This window comes from Thermobia domestica, chromosome 10, assembly GCF_964235325.1.
Source record: "Thermobia domestica chromosome 10, izTheDome1.hap1.1, whole genome shotgun sequence".
Classification (NCBI taxonomy): domain Eukaryota; kingdom Metazoa; phylum Arthropoda; class Insecta; order Zygentoma; family Lepismatidae; genus Thermobia; species Thermobia domestica.
In genome coordinates this window covers 150,770,492-150,785,531 of record NC_137463.1, presented here as the reverse complement: position 1 = coordinate 150,785,531, position 15,040 = coordinate 150,770,492, and the positions used below count along the sequence as shown (strand labels likewise).

General features: G+C 36.7%; 1 long non-coding RNA gene across 2 annotated transcripts in view; it reads right to left on the bottom strand.

The window, feature by feature from the left end:
- LOC145662771 (uncharacterized) overlaps positions 1-5,933 on the bottom strand; it is a 323,806-nt gene extending 317,873 nt beyond the window's left edge. For both annotated transcript variants that reach the window (XR_014127101.1, XR_014127100.1), the window contains exon 1: positions 5,871-5,933. This is a non-coding gene — a long non-coding RNA (uncharacterized LOC145662771). The remainder of the gene's footprint in view (positions 1-5,870) is intronic.
- Positions 5,934-15,040: the final 9,107 nt, after the last annotated feature.

The window sequence follows — 15,040 nt, the reverse complement described above, 5'->3', positions numbered from 1 at the left end:
AGAAATAATAAAAACACTCAGAGGCCTGAACCTCATGTATATTGAAAAATTTATCGAGATCGATCGGGTGGTTCAAGCGGTGCGAAATTACAAACATAGTTACTTGGTATGTAGATTGAGCGGATTAAGTGGAAAGCCGCATATTGCTCAGCAGTGGCGGCTCGTGCTTTGAATTTTAGGTGGTGCACAATGGATGACCTCTCCTTTTTCATTATTATTATTATTATTATGTATAAATCAGGGGCGAATCCAGGACGACTTCTATGGAGGGCGGTGGGTTGTAATTCTGCTACTTAGAGCTACTTTTAAAAGCTCCAAACTCTGGGATGGGTTTTATTTATATATAAAATAAAAGAAAAGTTTCCTCTTCTGTGGGGGGGGGGCAATCGTCCCCTGGCTCCGCAACTGGTATAAATAATAATAGCGATTTCTTCATGGCATGCTTCAAGCATGCAATGGAGAAGCTCATTTTGTATGATTTTTGACGTACTGTTGAAAATTGTTGTGCTTTCTAAATGACTCTTGAGAGCATTGTGAAGTTCTGCACCGAAATTAATTAATCTACGAAATACGCCTCGATTTGAAGAAGAGTCTGTTTTTCATCATGTCCTCTTGAAGCCAATTCGAAGGTGCCACGAAACCAAATGCAATAGATGATTATATTGAGCACGTACCTGTGTTGCGTCACTTTTTGATTGTGATTCTCAATGGACCGCCTATAACCAGCATCTAGTTGAGCAGTAATATTCACACTTCCCAACACAGTGAGATTAGAACGTGTCTTATAGGAGCTGACGAATTTTCATGTTTATTTATTTATTTTGTCGTGCAGATGCTGGATATCCGCACCTTTTTTTACTCCATGCATCTTCCCCCGCCCCGAACAACAAACAGGGAAAACAAAACAAAGCATTTTTAATTTCACATTCACATAACCACTTATGCTGTTCGTACAGGTTGAGATTAAACTTCCTTGTAAATGTTCGTTTCTGGCTTCTAATTACTTGCGTTATATTGAGAGTCGGAATCGGTCTTCCGATGTCTTTCACAAGTAGGTTTGCTTCTGAAGTTCTTTTCGAAAACGGCTAATTCAAAAGAGACGTTACAGAATTCATTGCTAGAATAGTTCACGTATATCAGGGACAGACACGTAATTATGCAATTACAGCAACAATATTCCAGTGAACAACGAAGACCGGCACACATACACACAGACATACAACACTACAAAGTCCGCTATCTGCTTTAAAATCTCACCCCTTCCTCAATTAACGCTCTTTTTCTAAAAATTACCCTCCAATTTTCTCATTCACCCATACACACATGAAAAGGAAAACATTGTATCAATGCTGCCAAATATCTACTCCTTTAGATACGAGTGTATTAAATATCGACACCCTCAATTTGTCTTCACTCTTCACGGGGTCGCCTTAAGACTGTGGCTAGTCAAGAAAGCGTTTACAATGCGTTACCTTCCACAGCGAACGCGACCTAGGTGGCTACTCGGTAATTTTACTTTCACCAGAGTTGTAAATCATACTATGAGCCAGTCAGGGTTTCCAGGTCTTTTCATTTCCCGCGCCAGAAGTGTAGAATGAGAATGACCTGCTTCAGTTGGTTTCTTGTTTGAAGACATGAAGGTTATCGAAGAAGTATTGGTTTTAGCTACAGTTTCTTATATAAAGAAGAAAAGACGCAGAGGCAAACGCCGATTTAAAGTGCACCCACTTAATAATTACAAAATCGCATTTTATATCGAGGTCTGGAGGGGCCACGAAAAGTTTAGGGAGGCCCTAGCCTCCCTCTGGTTGCGGACCTGAGCGCCTAGCAATATTTAGCTGTTTCGTCAGGTAATCTCGTCGCAAGAACAAGAAAGCTCTCCGTGGGTGGTTTCGGCAATGTCCGAACACTCGTATCCCCTTACTAGTGACATTGTAAGTAAATGTGTATCCACCAACGTTGCCATAGTTTTGGGTCTCTGTTATACTCTGATTTATGACTTACATATGTGGGTTTAGGAGTTACTTTCCTCTCTTTCTTTTTCCCCCTTGTCGTGGATTTGGGACTCCATTTTGCTCTTTTCTCCCCCTCGCAAACGAAAGGTACATGCTCTATTTTGTGTTAATGCTAGTTAAAAAAAAAAAGAAAAAGAAATAAAAGATTTTTAAGTACACGGCCACATCGCATATAATGCAAGAAAATTAATTAGGACGACCTATGCTTTGGTGTAGAATTTTATAAAAATAATCGATGTAATACGCGTACAATGTAATTATGTAATAAAGTAATTGAATATAATGTAATAAATGCAAAATATAATTAAAATACATTATTCATAAATTTCTGATCTCATGTTGCCCAGTGGCGTAGGGAAGGGGGGGCAGCCCCCCCCAAAGAGGTCCGACAATGTACTTTGGTACTTTGATGTTTGTAATTTTTTATATATATTTTATGTTTATATATTTTTGTTTGTAATTCCTCTATATGTACCTATAACAGCACTTGTCCCCCCCAAACACACATCCTGTCTACGCTACTGATGTTTTAAGTTTTACGTCCCACGCATAAGCCGGTTAGGCTAAAGGAGACGGTGAAGATGAGAAATGCATGAAATGGTGGAATGAAGAAAGTGGGAGGAAACGAGAGAACCCCGAGAAAACCCACGAGCACGGTGTTTGTCCACCACAAAGTCCACACGGCGCGAGCTGGGATCGAACCAGGGATCCTGAGCACCGGAGGTGAACGCTCTACCAAATGATTTATGAAACACGAAAAGAAATTCGTTAGAGTAGTTTTTGAGTTTGAGTAGTTTGAGACAAATTTTGATTTTCATCTTTCAGTAAACTACTCGTAGTTTTAGAAGTGTTAAGAAAATTGGAAAATGACGCTAGAGAATCTTGTAAAAAAACCTTAAGTTTAAAATTATGTCTCGATACGCTGAACCGTAGACATGCCCTCTAGGCAACCGAACATATTTTCACTGGGACGAACATAACTCCGTTTTGAGACATGTAGGGATCATCTAACGTACAAATCCGTTTAAATCTAATTTTTTTTCATGATTGCTATACTTTCTTATTTCCTATCGTCACTCGAAAGTAAAAAGAAAATTTTGTAAAGAAGACAATCGAGACTATCTTCTCATCATCACGAGAAAACTGCTGAGCCGTTTGGAAAGAATTTTGGAACATTAGCACTTGGCTCAAACTGGGCTTTCCAGGTCTCTTTCATTATAATGAGTTTCCTAAGAGGTATGTGTCCTCCACACTTAAAATGATGTTATTTGTCATCATCATGAGAAAAACGGATAGATTGTTTCAAATGGATTTTGCAAAGTAGGTAACAGTTGACTGGAGTCGGATTTCTTTCATGTCACTTTCATTAAAGGCGTATCCTAGGGGGAAAGGGTTCAAATATAGAATATGTCAAAAGCTGTTAAACAGTTTAAAATCAATTTTTGAAAATAGCACTTGGGTGGCCTAACCTTTTATAATTTAATTTCCATTTAAATACCTAAATGCGAAAAAAGGGTTCAAATATGATTAACATTTCAAATATTCTCCATAAATCTACTCTTCCCGTGAACGCCGGTTCTTCAGCCAGTTAATAAATAATTTTATGATTAGCGGTAATAAAAATAATAATTTAATGTTACAACGAATTCAAGTTGTGTCATGTGTGGTTATCACATTGCTTTCTTGATTGTTGTTCTAGGCCAAGGTTCCCTCTTTCTTAATTCAATTATCTAAAGATGTAGATTAAAAACTGAAAATTCTGTGTTTGATTGGGAATCAATCCGAAACAAAGCATATTACATTAACTATAATAGTAAAACAATAAATATTTCCTGGTGCTAAATTTCACATTACAATTGGAAAGTTTACAGAATTATGCAACGAGAAATCTTGACAGAATTGTCCACGATTTTCGTTTTCCTCTCAAACGAATTGTGAGATACTACGTTTTACTTATTATTTGTCAGCATCCTTTCCAAAATATTTCCCCATTTCTCATTATAATGTTAAAATTCATTCAAACTATACCTAGATCACTATTAAATACGTAAATACCTCTCAGCAATAATAATAATATAATAGATGAGAATAGTTGTTCCGCTAATAACTAACCATGGTCATCCTGGGTAACTCGATCTAAACCCCGTGGCCTATACATAACACTGTCAAATACCGAAGAGAAAGAAGAAAATTTAATATTATGCCTATGTTCTTCCGGTGTCATGAGGAAAACTCAGTAAAAGAAAATTAATTTAGACGGCCTATGCTCTAGTGAAGAATTCTATAAAAATAATCGATGTAAAATATAGTGTAATTATGTAATAAAATAATTAAAAATAATGTAATTTAATAAAATGTAAAATATAATTGAAATACACTGTTTGTAAATTTTTGATATCTTGTTACCTTATCTATTATGTAAATGAGAAAGTTACTTCTTCATCATGCATTTCAGATATTATTATTCGACTAGAATTGAAGATACTTTTATATAGATTAAAATCTTTCTCGTGTTTTTTTTTTTCAATAGATGCATTCATGTTTATCTTTTAAAAAAATGCACAGTCCAAAATGTGTTTCTTGCCTTCTTTGTTTATTTCATTCTTTCTATATAGAGAACAGGGAGATGAACAAACATTGACCAACTGGCAGGAAATATGGTTCGCTCCTTCTTAACGGAAGAAGAAAGATATTCTGTTGAAGTGTCAAATAACAAAACAACACGAAGGACTCGCAGCACGCAGGACTTTTTTCTTCGCCAAAACATTTAAAACATTCCATTCCTTACTCAAGTAACGGAGATCAGCTTTTACTCACCCCCTCCTATTTTAGCTGAGAGCTGTCATGGAGTTCGAATTTGTTGGCAACATCGGATTTCGGAAAAAATATCTGTTTCACTACCATGTAATGGGCGGAGAAGGGTAATAGGTCAAGTTTCTGGACCTCACCCTAAGGCCGTCATGAAATTTCCAATAGTATATGTGCTAATCTTCACTGTAATAGGAGCTGATATATCCGCAATAAAAGTATTGTGACAAACTACACCAACATCAAGTTGTGGCAAACAACACGTCATCGTTTCAGAGTAGCTTTCGAAAATAGACTTTAATGAAAGTAAGCGTATGTGTGTTTTCTTGGATGTTGAATTGCCACTTTTTTTCTAGCCCATTGATTTATATGAGGAAGTATTTTTCTTTTAAATGGACAGGATTTTGATTGTATGATTTTACTAATTTCTTCTTCTTGCCTACTCAAGTGTCACTTGCTTTAAAAATGTTCTTATATAATTATAATTCTTATATTAATACTCTAACATTAATGTAATATTGCTTTAGTTTTTATTTATAAATATTAAAATTACATAATATAGTAGTTAAATTTCGCATAGAATACATTTAAAGATCTCAAAAAAATAAATCAGTACCATAAAATAAACTTGTTAAAATTCTCGTTTATTTCAAAGAATAAATAGAATGTTTCCTCAAATAAATTAAAGGGCTGAGAAACCATGATGGTGTCGATATTAAAATATTAAAATATACAGACGCAATACATTGTAAATAAGTAAACTGTATTCCTTAAAAGTTAGGGTGTGCACTGCAACTTAATCCCACTTAGATTAAGCATCAGGGCTTGAAATGAAAATATGAAGTCCCATTTAAATTATAATTTATTATAACTGAATTATGACAATAAATCTTTAAAACTGAAAAGTACAGTGGGTCGCTTGTCACAGGAGACTTATACCCACAATGATGAATGACTTTTTCTCAGGCATGCCAGATGGCAGAGTTTTGCTGAAGCTCCTCCCCAAAGTTGGAGAAGGTATACTATAGGAAAAGAGAGGGTACTTACACGGCAAGCATTCTATACTCCATTGCGGTTACTGGTGATTCGATCCAGAGCGTATGATTCGATGATGTGAATTGTCATGCTCCATGTCTCTTGCCCGTGCTTTTTATATTCTTCAATTTCGTGACGTATCACGCAGAAAAATCCAAAAATTGTTTTTCAATAAGTGTGCTGCTATATTTTCATCTGGGAAGTCCATACGTTCGTCATCAGATGTGTTTATGTTTTGAAAAATGCAACCGGCCGAGAAGCTTACAAAGAGGTCAACTGGCTGTTGTTGCTCTTGATGGGAAAGTTTATTTTCCTATTCACATAACTAACCTTGACCATATGTTGTCACTTTCTATTACTATTCTCACCTTCCGTGTACGAAAATATACACTAAATATACGTTTCCAATAATTTCAGTTTTTATATTTAACAAAAAAACCTTATGCATTATTATGTGCATATTTATTATATGACAATATTCAATACATTTAAGTGCTACTCCTTTTGCGATTTATCAAACCTACAATTAAAATAACACATATTTCGCTCGACTTTTCTATGAACACTTAGTTTTATTAGTTGTTAGTATATAAATTTCCTACCTGGAAAGGACAAGAAGTTTCCTTACTCTATGATCGTAATCTTTAAAAAAAAAAAAAAAAAAAAAGGATTCATGGAATTTGTTACTAAAACAACAAAAATAAATGTCAGCCTCAAACACCACTCAAAAAAGAATGATATATATATATATAATATATATATATATATATATATATATATATATATATATATATATATATATATATATATATATATATATATATATATATATATTTCCAAAGATGTTTGAACAATGAAATCACAGCATCAAATATCAGACATTCGTCAAGTGGATAAATATAACATTACAAATATTACAGAATGCACTTCTTCATCTTCGTTTTGAAAAGCGGTTTGAGTTACGTTGACCCAATTTAGCGCGATCACAGTGATCATCGTGGTTTCGTAATTAACTGGATACAAGGCCCATTGTGTATGTCAATTTGACACCGAACAATTTGCACCAAATTTACTTAAGAGTCGGCGGGACTCAAGTGACCTTGACAAATCTAAGATATCAGCCTTCCTTAGTTTCTCCTTGCAGTACAAAGTGTTTCCTTATTTTGGCAACAGATGGGGTTGTTGCTGAAATGCTGTCAAAGCAAATGGCACCCCTCCTTTTCCTTCTTTTCCTCTGCATGTGGTCAAAGTTGGACAGCGCAGGAGGGGGATGGTTACGGCTGCAAATGGGACAGAAGAGTGAAATTCCTTGTTTTGGCTAAATGAGAAACAGAACTGAAGAAAAAATAAAGAGGGACCAACATGATATCAGCCATCAGCCCCGTGTCTAGAGAGCCACTCAAATATCTACAACGATCACAAACATACCATAGAGAACTAAAGCAAGCACTTGTCGCCTGTCTCTTTCTCAAAGGATTCTACCTATGGTAAATAACAGAATAGTGCGGGAAGAGTTTGATATAAAATGAAGAACCATGCCAATATTTAAAAAAAAAAAAACACGGGAGAGTCGATATTCTAATTTATTTAGAGCCGTCGTGGTTTAAAAAAAACTTGGAATAGAAAGGCAGAAAACCCAGGCAAAGATCTGAAATGTATTGACAACTCTTTTTTAGTGGAATCCATTTCCTTATTTTCTTTTCAAAATATGACCACCAGATTTACCCTCTCACCTTCACATTCCTGGATTCGAATGGTCCTGGATTCGATACCAGTGGCTGACCATCCTGAGTTTTTTCCTATTACAACAGGAAAGGGCCGCAATGTTACATTCAGCCTTGGGGACCGGCTTAGAAGGACAGGAGGGAGCATATGCCCTGCATGGTGTTGGTTTTTATTTGGAGAAATAGACCACTTCATTAACAATAGAATTAAAAGATGTGTCATCTTCTTTAGGAAGGTACACTCATGTCCAAAATTATTGTCGCATGTCTATAAATATGTTGTTGTAGGAATATAATTTGATAACGAATTCATCCGGTATTTCTTATAATGTTAGTATGTGTACAGTCCGCGGCATAAAATTTGTTACAAACATTCTAAGTCCAAATGAATAACAAACTCTTGCCCAGTTTTCTTATGCATTCCCGCAATACATGTATCAATCGATTAGTTGCTTCTAGTATTTATTCCAACTCCTCCCCGTCCTCCACCTCTCCTTGTCTAAAGCAGTGTGTGTGACGTAGTACACTCTTTCCATTCAGCTGAAAAAGAAACAGGAATCAACTTTACAACGTTATAGCTTTAAAACAGTCTTTTCCATTCGTTTGTTCTGAAATATTTTTAAGAGCCTAAATTAAAGGAAAGTCATACAATCTTCCCAGAGCTTCATAAATATCTTTAGTTTCATTCTTTTCTTTCTTTAAAGAGTGCAAGCTAGTAAGATGCTCCCTAAGAAATCTATGGAAATTGCCAAGAGCTCTAAAATATCTACGGACAGAAAAGAGTTTTATTCAATGATTCATTGAATTTCTTTTCAGTAAGTGCAAGCAAATGTTTCAGGGGCGTCATTTGGGCAGGACAGGGGGGTGTAATTCCCCCTCTCTTGAGCTTCATAAATACGTATTTTTGATCAAATGTATAGTAATACACTAATAAAAAGTGAAAATCTTACGTCGCCGGAGAATCTCTTCCTCCCTCCCCCCCCCCCCCGAATAAAGTCTAAAAGACACTGGTTTTAACAACAAACCTATAGAGCTACGATAGCACATTGCTAAAGCGCTTACATTTGGTTTCAAGAGTCGAAGGTTTGATCTCAAGCCAGATTACTTCCTGGGTGACATTGAGAGAGAGAGAGAGAGGGATTCAAGTATGGAGACAGAGAGGGATGATTTGTATACAGAGATTTAGAATTGGGGAAAAATGATCGGACAGTATTCGTATTATGACGAAAATTCTGATTTTGTGAGAGATAAGAAGGGAAGTTTTCGAACTGCGAGGATCACATTAGGCAGTTGTCGAATTAATGTGGAGAACTCTTTTTAGAGCATCAGATGATTACGAAAGGAGAGAAAGATCTTCAGAACTGAGGAATTAAGATTTTAAAAAATCTGGTTTCGGTGACGGGTTTCGAACCACGAACCTTGTGGTCATCGAACCATGACTTTATCCATTCTGCTACGGAGGATTCTATTACTGGTTCACATACGTTTCCCTTAGCTGCGTTGAAAGCTACCTTAAGGGGATATTCCAAAATTTGACTCGGTGGATGCGCCGTTCAGATAGGACGTAAACCTCTTGTAACTTAGTTACAATGTGCAAAATGAACTTCCTCTTCTTCAGGACACTTTTTAAAGCTTTAAAATTTGTTACTATTGTTTTAATTAAGTTACATTTGATAGAACCATCTGATAAAGTAGTGCCAAGCCCTGTGCGTCATTGTCTGTTAGGTGAATGGTTAATGTAAGTTACTTTTACGTGGATGGTCCGAGCTTCCAATCAAGACCATTCTTATTGATTATTTTATTTGAGCTACGCTCATACTGTATATTCCACAAGTTCAAGTTTGAAGTAATGTAGTCACAGCTAGTTTAATTCGAAATAATTTTCCAATATTATATTTGTTACTAAATTTACATGGCACTCCTCACTTGTTTGTAGCCCTGAATAAATGAAAAATTATTTTAAAAGTATATTTTACTTTCAAGTATTATTGATTTTTTTTAATTGTCCTTCAACTTTATTTTATAATTATTTTCTATTTCTTAATTATAACATATTTTCTATTTATATTGTATTCTATGTTACACGTTTATTATTTACATTTTATGTCTTACCTTTGAAGAGGAGCTTTTGACAATTCAGAGCAGCAGGGACATACACAGGATGCAGGCCTTGGCAATCCGGAGCTTTTGCCCCCACGAAATCACTACTTTTTTTGTAAATTATATCTAATTTTAGACATGGTGATAGCAGGGGCGGATCCAGGGGAGTGTGTTTGGGGTGATCGTATCCCCCAGAATAGGGAACTTTTTATACTGTTTATTTTAAAAATAAAACATACCCTAAGTATTTCTCATCTTTGTATTATAAACGTAAATTAAAACCTAAAGTAGATAGGCCTTACCTGCTTAAGAAAGTTAATTCTACAGAAGAGCTCTTTCTCATGTTCTATTTTTTTCTTTTCTTTCTTTTCTTTTCTTTCGTTCTTTCTTTTTTCTTTTCTTTTTTTGCAATCCGCTCTTACCTTGATTTGACTTCGAACGACCGCCCCTCCCAAACAATCATCCTGGATCCGCCCCTGGATGATAGACATTTTAATAAAATATGCCCTCAATCGCTGAAATAAATTCCTGTCAAGCTTTCGATCGCTGAAATAAATTTCTGTCTACGGCCCTGCAAAACAGTGACGATTTTAGGGAGTGATCAGTTGGTAACGCCTCCCTGGAGCAACGACACTTCCCCAGAAGTCATATCTCCGATAATTCAGAATGTGATTTGTGCATTATCACTTTTCACTCTCAGTGTCTTGAAACGCACCAAAAAGGAACTGTTCTGAAGTATTTACTGGTTCTCCCTATGACCCCATTTGAATATGGCCAACCTTGGACATATACACATCTGAAATATCAATTTTTATGTCAGTGATCCCGAAAACTATCCATTCGACACAAATATAGGATATTTTCGATTCTTTATTCCTGTCACCCTCCCATTGTCAACTCGAAGCCAACAAGGCTTATTTTGGACTTACGCAACATCCACAGTGTCACTTTTCATCTTTGCATATGAATTCGACACTAATTTCGTTCGTATTTGACTACTTTTACATGTCACCTTCACCTCTTGGTAGGGATTTTTACAGTATCTCGCCCCCACAACTATGGAGAAATTTCAACCAACTAAGTATAATTATAAATTATCATCTGAAACACAACAGTACGGGTGATCTTTTTCGCAGAGGAATTCGTTAACTACTGTTTCAATATCAATGTATTGGCTTTTTTTGCTGTCCATGCTGAAGATTACCAAAGGGATAAACTTCATCTGCACTATTGTGCAATGAATATAGGTTTTAGTGGTTTAATTTACTGAATACTCGCTTAGATGTTGCTCTCGTCACAGAAAAAGTGATATACAGTTATAAAAGAAAAATGAAATGAAATATCTAATTTTTACGTCCCACGATTATGCCGACTATGCTAATGGAGAAAGTAATGGTGAGAAATAAATGAAATTGTTTAATGAAAAAAGTGGGAGGAAACGGGAGAAACCCGAGGACACTCATGCGCACGGTGTTTGTCCATAATAAAGTTCATTCGGCGTGAGCTGGGATCGAACCAAGGACCTCATGCACCATAGGTAAAGTTATAAAAGAATAGGCGTCTAAACAAATACGGAACACTACTATCAATGAGAGTTATGTAAGATTAGATTTTTAGTTATTTCATTCTAAGTTAAAATTTCAATCAATCTTGTTCTTCATTACTGTTCGAAAACTTAAAGTTGTTGCTGCAAGGACGTGATAAATCTTTTCAGTAGACTTCGCAGTCCCCTCCACAGCTTCTTTTTCATGTAAGGCTAAAGTAGTCTCATTTTAGACATCGAGGAAAAATAGTGGAATTACGAATTTTCAATGGGCCCCGTTTTACTCTGGGCTCCCTCAACGCACTGCCGTTAGTTACGTCACTGTTCAGGATCCATACTTTCTTTTTTTCTTTTTTTTTCCTTTTCTTTTTTTAGGAATACTTTCTAAGGCAGTACGAGTTCTTTTTTTTTTTTTTAACTGCTGTGTGAATTAAGTTTTATTTGCTAGAAGTGTCGGTTAAAGGAAACTAAAGATCCTACACTCAAACACAAATAATCTCTTTCGAAACTCTAATGGAAAACGAAACGAATTGTCCTAAACATGTTACGCTTTTGAAGAGAAAAAGAGCAAAGCAGTAGTTGCACATACGCTTAATGGTGTTTCTTGGATACAAATTTATAACTTACAAAAGTCATGTTCACGTCATGGTTTGATAGATGAAGGGTTAGTAAAAGGAATTCTTACCCTGGTGGTCGTGGGTTCGAATCTCTGCTTTTCTTGTTACTTTTTTCTCTTAGCTACACTTAGTTTGTGCGTTCCAAACCTCGAAGTTTGGTTTCGATTATTTATGAAAGCAGGTAGAGAATTAATTGTAGTCGAAATTAGTTTCAAATATGAGATTATAATTACATATTTTGTCTTTAACTTATTACGTATCAATTTTTATATCAAATTTTCCAGTCTTTATTTAATTCATCTTCCAGTGTAATACAATGAACATTTGCAGAGCGACGTTAGTCGGACGAAAGTACTATATTCCATTGTTACTCTAATATACCTAGGTATTTGTTCATATATTTATAAATTGTTTACTAAGTAAAAACTTATGGCGGTCCACATTATGTGTCATATAATAGACCGTACGAAGGCGGACATAGCAGAAGGCGTATTGCAAATATCCCTGGTGATAAAAAGTAGGGGTCTTCTTCACTAGATTCGAACCACTGTTACAGGCGGTTTTGGTTTACATAGCAAGCATAATACCACTCGGCCACCAAGTCTCGCATGTTAGCCTCTTTATTAATGCAGAACATACTGAGACACTTACATTCACTGGTGTCGCGTAATGTATTTCATAAAATTTTGTTAATAAGTGGGTCGAATTAGGTAGCCCTCGAGAGGGCTGATGGTGTTGTGGGCGAGCATTTATTAATAGTGTGTATAGTCCCCTTGGGACTCGATTACAGCTGCCATACGCCGTGGCATTGAATTCACCAGGCGAGAGATATAGCGTTGGGTGCAACAGATCGACCACGCATCTTCAACACGCTCCCAAAGATCATTAGATGTTCGTGGAGGATTGTTCGACCAGGTTTCCCGCAATGTTCTTGCAACAGAGGCCCACATATTTTCAATAGGGTTCAGATCTGCTCCATGAGGAACCCAGTCAACTATTTCGACATCAGGTTGCCTCTGCAACCATGTCTGAACCACATTTGAATTATGTATCGAGCTTTTGTCCTGTTGCAAATATAATATGCCGTCACCTACATGAGCTTTTATTTCCGGAAGCGTTTCATCCAGATGTTCCACATACTTGTGGGCGTTTAGGCGACCAGGAATCCTGTAGATTCCTCCGAAATTTGCAGCCTTGCATATCCATGCCCAACAGTGGACAGTTACATGTCCCATTCGACCAGAACGGGAAACGTATTCAGAGGCATACCTTTTTTCAGGGGGGCGGTAAACACGCTTCGGCCCGAAGTTTGCACTGGAAAATATTTTTTCGTCTGTGAAAACGACCTCGTCCCACACACGTGCAATATTTAACTGTGCAAACGCCAGACGGTCAACCATGTGGTCTTCTGTTAGTCGCTCCTTAACAGCTGCCCTGTATGATCTCAAACCAAAGGATTTGAGTCTACGACGGACAGTCGTAACATCGCCTGGGAAATTGGTTTCCTCTCGTAACTGTCGGGCAGACATGAAAGGGTGCTCACGGCATTGGGCAATTACACTCTGGTCTTCTTCGGCAGAGGAAACTCTTTGTCGCCCACTTCCTCTTTTACGTCTTACATCTCCTGTTTCCTCATATCTCCTCCACCACCTCCGTGTTGTAGCACGGTTAACGCCATATCTCGCGCCTGCCTCGCTGTAGTTCATGCCCACATGCTCAATTAAAGCAATCACGCTGCTTTTAACAGAAGCTTCGTAGTGAGCCATTTTCACACCAGAAGCAAAATGATAGCTTTGCTTAGGTATTTGAACGGAACGTGCTTCATGTGACGTCACGTAACAAGGCGGAGTTTCCTCTCATTGCTGTAGACGATATCGTACGCCCTCTGCTGGGTGTTTCGTGACGGAAAAAGTGCCTTTAAGCAGTTCATGGCGACCGCTTTGAAATCAAATGTAAAGTATGAGAATTAAATTTGTCATATCTGTAGTTTGGTGTAGAGACAAAACAAAATTGGAAACCAAAGGTTTAAGAACAACTCAGGTTATTAATATAAAACAACTTGTTAACTTGATTATTAACTTGTATTATCATACAAGAAATGCGAGAATTTTGAAACAAAGAAAAATAACTTAGAAATTTGCAACTGAAGACAAAAAAAAAAAAAAAAAAAAACTAACTTAAACACACTAAAGGGTATGAGTAGGGGGATTAATTGGGACGTCAGCAATGAGGCTATATGTCCCCGTCTCGATTAACGCGAGGGATGGATTTTACCATTTCACTTTGACGGAATAACGTAGAGGATGGTGAGGAGGGGGAAGATACATAACAGCTCTAAATATAAAAATAAAAGTGACAATGTTCGGTGGTGAATAACTCTTGAACTACCCTATCGTTCTCAATCACATTTTGAACATAGATGAAATTCGAATCTGGGAAGCTTTTTGTTATTTCAGTTTGATATTAGAACTTGAGGAAGAGGAGGGGAGGGTAAATATATGAAAATGAATAAAACTTAATAACTCTTGAACAATCCGACTGATCCCAATCAATCAAACATTCAATATAGATAAGGTTCGGACCTGGGATGTTTTCATTTTTTGCCTTGACGGCACAATGTAGGGGAGGGGAAGGGGGGACTATGTAAAAAAATAAAAATAAAAATGCTGTCTTGGTGACTTCATCACGCTTAAACCACCGAACTGATCTTAATCAAATTATTAACATAGATGAGGTTCGGACCTGGGGTGGTTATCATATCCCTTTGATGGTAGAACGTAGGGTAGGAGGAGGGGAGGGGAGATATCTATAAAAATAAATAAAACTTAACAACTCTTGAACCACCTGACTGATCTCGATCTAATTTTCAACATAGACGACGTTCGGGCCTAGAAACTTTTGTTTTAATATTTTCACTTTGACGGTAGAACATAGGAGAGGATAAGAGAAGGGGAGATTAATATATAAAAATAAATAGAACAACTCTTGAACCATCCAACAGATTTCGATCAAATTTTCAACGTACATGACATTCGGGCCTGGGATAATTTTTGTCATACCGAGCCCCCAACATGGAGAGGGGAGAGGGATACATAAAATCATCGAAAATGACCAATATCAAAGAGTGCTTTAGTAATAGTAAAACCATAACATATTACTATTTTTCTTTAATTTAGCCCAGCGAAATCGGGGTGCGAC